Source organism: Crocodylus porosus, unplaced genomic scaffold (genome assembly GCF_001723895.1).
Source record: "Crocodylus porosus isolate Cpor-Errol unplaced genomic scaffold, CroPor_comp1, whole genome shotgun sequence".
NCBI lineage: Eukaryota > Metazoa > Chordata > Crocodylia > Crocodylidae > Crocodylus > Crocodylus porosus.
This window is the reverse complement of record NW_017728914.1, coordinates 2,809,875-2,818,208: the sequence shown is the minus strand read 5'-3', so window position 1 is coordinate 2,818,208 and position 8,334 is coordinate 2,809,875.

Here is an 8,334-nt window from a genome sequence, read left to right as displayed (position 1 = left end):
TGTCTGTCAGTGGAAGCACCTAGCTGCTCTGACCCCTGGAAAATACCTCTGAAACTCCTCTAGTAGGTCAGGGAGAGATTGAAGCAGCTGCCCCACAGCAGAAGGAAGGGGCCCACCCGTGTCACCATTATGGAGGAGGCATTGGCAAGCTGCACAGCTTTACAGGGGTGAGAAGGAGAGCAGGTACTAACCTCACTGAAATAAAAGCCACATCTCATGTCTTCAGCACCTCTTACTCCAACATCCATTATGTTCTAGAGGGGAATCAGAGAGGTGACATACTGAGGGGAAGGGGACTTCCATACCTGGGAAGCCATCTCTCACAGAAGGCTGACATCAATGAAGAAATCCAACACTGCCTTAAAAGTGCAAGTGCAGCCTTCAGACACCTGAGGAAACAGGTATTTGAAGATTGTGACATCACATTTGAAATCAAGGTCATGATTTATCGAGCAGTCATGATCCCTACCTTACTATACACAGCTGAAATGTGGACAATGTACAGGAGACCTCAAGTCGCTGGAAAAGTACCATCAGTGCTGCCTGCAGAAGGTCCTGCCAGTCCAGTGGGAAGACAGATGCACCAGCTTAGAGTCCACTCACAAGCACAGTCCACTTCTGTCACAATGGAAGACAGGCTGACGATACAGGCCAACCTGGACAGACTTGTAAAGTAGGCGGATCTAAACATGATGATGTTTAACATTAAGAAATGTAAAGTGCTCCATCTGGGGAGAAATAATCCACAACATACTTACAGGCTCAGTGGTGCTACACCACAACTGAAAAAGACTTGGGGTCATGATCAGTCACAAAATGAACATGAGCCACCAATGTGATGCTAGATGCTATAGCCGGCAAAGTGGACAACACTCTGGCATGCATCAACCAATGCATCACAAGCAAGACTAAGGATGTCATCCTCCTGCTCTACTCCACATTAGTGAGGCTGCAGCTGGAGTACTGCATCCAGTTCTGGGCACTGCACTTCAAGAAGGATGTAAAGAAGCTGGAAAGAGTCCAAAGGAGGACCACACAAATTATTAGAGGTCTGGAGAACAGACCATATGAGGAGAGGCTGAAGGACATGGGACTGTTCAGAGGGGACTGTTCATGGGACTGGAAAAGAGAAGTCAGAGGGGACTTGGTGGCAGCTCTTAAGTGTGTAAGGGGTGAACATCAGGGGCTAGGAGAGCATCTGTTCACCAAGACACCCCAGGGGAAAACTAGGAATAATGGTCATAAACTGATAGAAGATCAACTCAGATTAGACATAAGGAAAAACGTTATGGTTCATGTGTCCAGAGTCTGAAACGGACTTCCCCTGGAGGCGGTATGGTCACCTTCCCTGGAAATCTTCAAAAGATGAGTGGATGCACATCTTGCTGGGGGCATCTGACCTCAGTAGTCTTTCCTGCCTTTCTGCTGGACTTGAAGATCTTGTGAGGTCCCTTCCAGCCCCTAACTTCTATGAATTTATAAATAGCATTGAGGCGATGATCATCTGACACCAGCTTCACTGGGCCAGCTATGTCATCCAGATGTCTGACACCAGAATCCCAAAGCAAGTTTTATTCTTCCTGCTCAGTAAAGGCATACACTCAAGAGGAGGGAAGAGAAAGCACTTCAAGGATGTCCTCAAAGCCAACTTAAAAAAATGTTACATCAACATCAATTCATGGGACACTATCACCCAGGACCTCCCCAAATGAAGGAAGAGTTTGCTGCAAGGGTCTTTGTACTTTGAAACCTTATCACGACAATGGGAGACAGAAAAGTGGGAGCGGCAGAAACAGTGTGTTGTGGACCGAATCAAGAATCCAGAACCACCCACCCTATACAAACACCTGCTTGAGTTGCAACAGAGTCTGTCAATCCTGGGTCAGCCTCATCAGCTATCTTTAGACCCACAGATAAAACAATCATGAAAAACAGTCATCCTTGACTGTGAGGGGTTGCCAGTGATGATGATGATACTGAGGGGACAAAGGCAGAAATCACAGATATCAAGAGTGTGGATGTATGTGCACCGTTGTGTGATGAGTGAGGGAAGGAGATGTGATCTTATTTGTACATGTATATGTATATTTATGGCAGGGAATAGCTCCAAATAATGTCTGTACCTGCATGTGAACACATGCACATGTGACTGCTGGCACTACTGCACAAAGTCGGGTGCAATAGTCTGATCAGTACAAAAGAAACTTTCTCTTGATAAGGAGCTCAGAGACCACTCCTGCTGCTTTGGTGAATGTCCATAAACTTTCTTGCCCACAGCAAGGGAGGTCCATCCTCACCCAGGCAGCCAAACCTGCAACACTTGACAGGACTGGCTCTCAACCACACCTGTCCCACCACCTGCAGTCTGCAGGATTGATTAGGAATGCCCTGAACCAGCTTGGGAAACCTTCCTCACAGACGAAACCTAGAGGGCTGTTCCTGCTCCCCAGGCTGTCAGACATAGAATCCCACAAGGCCCAGCCCTCCCATCAATAGCATGCAAAATACAAAAAGGCATCAGGAGAGCTGGCAAGACATCTCAGAGGAAGTGCTGGCATGTCACAAATGACACCCAGCTCTACATCTCCTGTGCCTTCATTGTTTGAAGAGCTGGCAGTGGCTAAAACTGAATCTGGCCAAGATGCTTACAAGAAGGATGCACTTGGAAAAGCCTACCTTCTTTCCAACATTCCTCATTACCAAAGGCACCTCTTTGTTTATTAAATCAGTCTGAATCCTTGGGATCCTTTTGGACAATATCATAATGGCAGAAATGCCAATTACTATTGCAAGTGGCTAGCAGATGCAGTCTACCTTGTCAAACCTGGCCTTGGTAATCCAGTTATTTGTGACTTCTGAGTTTGATTACTGCTGCTCATTCTATCCAAGAGTAAAGCCTTATACCCTAAAAAAGGCTCCATCTGCCTGAAACCACAGCAAAAAAGATGCAACAAACACACCAACTTCCCACTGAATATAGTGTATAGCTCAAGAATCTTCTGATTCTTCCACACAAATGACCTTTAGTAACTGAAAAACTCATTCTCCTTCCATAACTCTGACCTTATACAACAGCAATATTCTACTTCAGCAATGATAGTGCTGGGCAACAGATTTATGAGAACAGGAAAGTCCAGCAGAGGCTAGTGCATACCAGAGACAGAACGTCTATAGAAGCTGGATCTGAAATTAATTCCCACAGGACTTATGAATGGCCACAGTCCTCACTGTGTTCAGAACTAATGCAAAGTTCATTTAACTAAATTTTTCATGAATGAGCTCTTCCCACATGGAAAACATACCCACCCACTTAGTGAATCAAACACAAGCACTCCCTGATTACAATATTTCTCATGCAGACACAGGAGGGAGAGATTATTGTTTTCTTTTCTATTTTTATATATTTTGGAGGCATTTAGACATAGTGACAGACACTAAACAGCAACACATGCACACACATACTCTCTCTCTCTCTCTCAAAATGTCTGTGGATTCATATGTATGAACTGTACAAAGTAATCATGAATATTTACCAGCAGAGGGCACACAGCTACAGATCCAGGAGTGAGAATGTGAGTAGTCAAGCTAGCCCAGTCGAGCAGCACTCAGGAGCCTGGCAAGGAGCTGAGTGTGGGACCCAAGGGTCTAGGAGTCTAAGGGATATCCCCCATTGGGAGAGGGGAGAACTCAGAGTGGACAAGGCAAGCCCAAATAGAATTTATTGCTTGGATTGGTGATTCCAAAAAGGGCAATGCCTCAGAATGGTGCCTAGCATCTTACAGGGGCCATTCTGTAAGAAAGAAAGGAAAAGAAGAGATCACCTTGAAAGAGGAGCTGTCAACATCTGCAATGGCACAGTTCTCCCAGAAAGGTGTGGGCAGGGTGTAGGGGAGAAGGAGTCCCATGATGACACCAAATGGGACTCAATTTGACATGCTTCTTATGACAAGCTAAAATGGAGGCCAGGCACATTCCCCTTCACCCTGTTCTATTATTAAGACCAGGGCACAGCAGGTAAATCCAGGGGTGACAGGAATGGAGAGTGGGACTGGTGGTTAATACCTCAGCCGGCAGAGGTCCCTAGTAGGGCTATGCGAAATGGCACCGTTCTGTTTCAACTTTCATTTTCATGTTTCAAGGGAACAGTGTTTTGTTTCGAATTTCATTTTGATTCAAAACCGCTGTTACATTTCATTTCATCAAAACAGTTTTGCTGTTTTGGTGCGGTTTCGATGTTTCACCCATAGGCTATAATGGGGAAGCACAAAACAGCTTATAGCTTTGTCATTTTTAGTCTGATTTGGCTGAAACTTGCAGAGATGGTAGCCCCTTCTGAGGCCATGAAGCCTGCCAAGTTTCAAGGAAACAGGTGCAAGGGTTTTCCAGGAAACTGCACATCAAAGTCTTGAAAGCAAAGCTCATGTCACATGTGTGTTAAGGCACAGGAGGGTGAAAACTGCAGGGATAGTAGCCCCTGCTGAGGCCACAAAGCCTGCCAAGGTTCAAGGAGATAAGTGCCAGGATTTCTGAGAAACTGCACCTGAAGCTGCTGATGGGCAAAACTCGTGACATAGGTGGGTGACTGTGTGTGTGTTAAGGTGTGCCCTCACTGGTGCTGGGGCCCCTACATGACATTGTAGTGTGCCCCAATGTGGTATCCTCCTCCCCTACAGCCTCATCCCGGTCCACCACTTTAAATGACAACAGGTAAAATAACTTAGTGAGCAGTAGCACAGTAGCACCAGCAGCATCTCAGGCAGCCAAACTGTCACAGAGCCTTTCTTTTTATAGAAAAATTGAATAGAAGTACATGTGTTGTATTGGATATATATGAATGATGTGTTACTTGTGGTATGTGACGGGTGTGTGTTGTGTTTTCATGTTTCTATGTTTATTATTAAAAAAACCTGAATAGTTAGAGAAATATATCTTAGCAAGTTTCTGGGTTGAAAAAGCCTTTGTCAGGCTGAGTAAGCACCTGCAGTTGATGTGTCTGTATACTGTTCCTGGATGAAAGGAATAGTACAGAAGCCAGAGGCTGGCATGCAATCCAGGCAAGAAAACCAGTCAGTGAAAAAGGAAATGGAGGTGTCAGGGGGTGAGGGACAGGCTGGGGGGTGGAGAGTAGGGGTGGTGAGGGGAATGTAGCAGCGCAGGTAAAAGTGCAGAAGTATCTGGGGGAGTCAGATGTCTGGCAGGTTGTAATGTGTCAGAATTCCACTGTCAGTGTCTACATTGAGTCCATGAGTTTCTGTACCTTGGAGGCTGATGAAGTGAAGTTCATAGGCCCAGCTCTGAAAAGTGGTTTACAAATTCAAACAACCACTGAGCCTTGCTAAGCTAACCTTATCACCAGAACTGAAGCCAACTTCCTACAGCTCAAAACACAAAACCTGCCAACAATCTCCAGTACGCCCACAAACTGCACACCAGAATCTATCAAAGACAACAATACCCAACTAGGGGGCACATTTCTTAAAAAAAAAAACCCACTCTGTCTCCAGTCTCTCAGAGCTGATCCTGAGAGGGAATTTACAAACCACTTTTCACAGCCAGGTCTGTGGACTTAATTTCAACCTCCTAGGTACAGAAACTCATGGACTCAATATAGTGGAATTCTGACACACTACAACCTGCCACACATCTGACTCCCCAGGTACCTCTGCACTTTTATGTGCGCTGCTACATCCACCTTCCCCACCACCACCCCAGCCTTTCCCTCACCCCCTGATGCCTCCATTTCCATTTTCATTGATTAGCTTTCTTGCCTGCATGGCATGCCAGCCTCTGGCTTCTTTACTATTCCTTCCATCCAGGAACAGCACACAGACGCACAAACTGCAGGTGCTTACTCAGCCTAACAAAAGGTTCTTCAACATGAAAGTTGGCATCCCAGGCAGCTATGCTGGGCTCACCTGGAGCCTCACAACTCCACTGCAACCTGCAAGCCTCAGGCCTGTCAATGACATCACAGGTCTGGGCTTTCGCCAGCCAGGACTGCATGCATGCATGTGGTAGCTGGAGGTTATGGCGCCTCCTACCCGCCTTTTACCAGGGGGATCCTCAGTCCTGGCATTTATGGGGTTGTCACACTGCCAGCAGTCCCACCAGGCCTCCCTGACCCTGACAGAGTGCAGTTTTAGTGGTCATGCCCAGGACCTGGGCCCATACCTCCAAGTTTATCCTGGCACAGGAGCTCAGGAGGGACATGTTCTTCCCCTGCTGGCTGAAGATGCAGTGTGTGCCTCCTCCAGCTCTGAGAGTGGATGGGTGTCACTACATCACCAGCAATGCTGAACACCTTCTCGCTCGGAACACTAGTTGGTGGACAGAACAGGTGTTTGCAGGCAACAGTGGCCAGATCCAGCCACATCTGGCTGCGACTTGCCAGTAGGCCAAGGGGTCACATCCTCGATGGGATAGGTAGCCACCAAGGCCTGAGCACTACCTGCTTGATGGTGGGGTCTAGTGGCTCTGGACCCCACCATAGAAGCCATGCCCTTGGCCCACATTGGCAGTCCCTGTGGTGGAGGAGGAGACTGGCTAGTAGATGGCATGTTAGCATGGGACAGTGGATTCCCCTCTTCCACATCCCCCTGCCTCCACCATCCTGCCTCCCTGACTTTCTTCACCAGCACCTCTGTCCACTGATTCAGGGTTTGGCTGCTGCATATGCTTGGTTCACACATGGCAGCCAGCATGTGGACTGTACTGAACCGCAAGGGATCAAGCCATTTCCTGATGCCCTCCTTCAGCCGCCTCACCAGTGCCTGCACATCTGGTGACAGTGGCTTGCCCCATCCAGGAACGCTGATCCCCTGGAAGCTCTCCATTTGGCTCTGAAGTTCTCTCAGTACAGGGATCATCTGGTTAAGGAGGACATTGGCAGTGCTGAGGGCCTCGGTGGCCTCAAGGAAGGGCTTGAGGACCACCAAGATCTGGGAGATGGTATCTCATTCAGCTCTGTTCAAGGGGCCGCTGATCCCAATCTCCTTGAGCAAGGCTGTCTCATGGATGGCCTTTTGTTGCTCTACCAGCCTCTTGAGCATCAGCTATGTGAAGTTCCACCGAGTCTCCACATCCTGCATGATTTTGGGCTGCAGAATGTTCAGCTCTGTTTGTTTGTCCCACAGCATCTTTCCCCCCTTGATGCTCGGGTGGAAGTAGCCTGCCACCTTCCTGCATTTGGAAATGATCTTGCTGGTGCTGCTGGTGCCATCACCGGCAGCCCCTCAAAGACATCCCTGACAATGAGGTGCAACTTGTGTGCCACACAGCAGATACCAACGAAGTTGGCATCATAGAATGCCTTGACCATATTGGCCCCATTGTCGGTGACCATGAACCCGTGGGTGAGCTTGCCCTGCCCAGCGAACCACCCCTGCACCAAGCGGTTCATGGCCCCCATGATCTCTGTTGCTGTGTGGGACTCATCCATCACCTTGGCTTGAAGGAGAGGCCACTGATAGCCTGACTGGTTGCACCAGTGCCCTGTGAGGGAGTGGTAGGCATGATCGCGACCCTGGCTGCTCCTTATGTCTGAGATGAAGTGTAAGGCCACCTGTAGACCTGCCTTGCATAGCTCCTCCCTTAAGTCCTCCCTGTGTGCCGGAGGGCACCACCATCTTGCTGAAGGTGGTGCGTGCAGGCACTTGGTAGGATGGGGCCACGAGTGACATGAACCGCCTGAACCCTGGCCACTCAATTAAAGAGAAGGGCTGACTATCGACAGCAAGCATCTCCCCAATGCTCTGGGTGATCTTGTTCGCCCTTGCAATGCACCCTGCTTTCTGTCCACCTTTCCCCCAATGTTCCAGGGCAGGCTGCCTCTGCTTTGTGGAGGCGGGGGCTTTGGAGCGAGAGGGGAATTCCCTTTGGGCATGCTCCTGCTGGTGCCAGGCTGAGGAGGAGCAAGGGTAAGGGGGTGATGCCTGTGAAGATGCATCATTATCCCTGTTGTGCTCATGTGTTTTGTTCCCTTGTCCTAGCTGATTTTGGCTTGGCAGTGCAGGCAGATAACGTATGTGGGATCATCTGCCAGCTCAAAATGTTCCCAGACCACACAACCTGCTTGCTTCTGGGGTGCAGGTGCATGCATGGATGCTGCACAAACTCAGATGATTCCTAGGGCTCGATTTGGGGGAGATTCAGCCCAATTCGGTGGCTGAATCTCTGAATCAAATCAGGGGTCCAATTAAAAGGTCCAAATTGATTCAAAGCTCTCCAAATCTTTGGAAAAGATTCGGAAAGCTCTGATGATTCGGACAGTCCCGCGTGGCTGCAGCAGAGAGCTGCAGCCAGACTCAGAGCTTGTAAGTACTAGGGGTGGGGGAA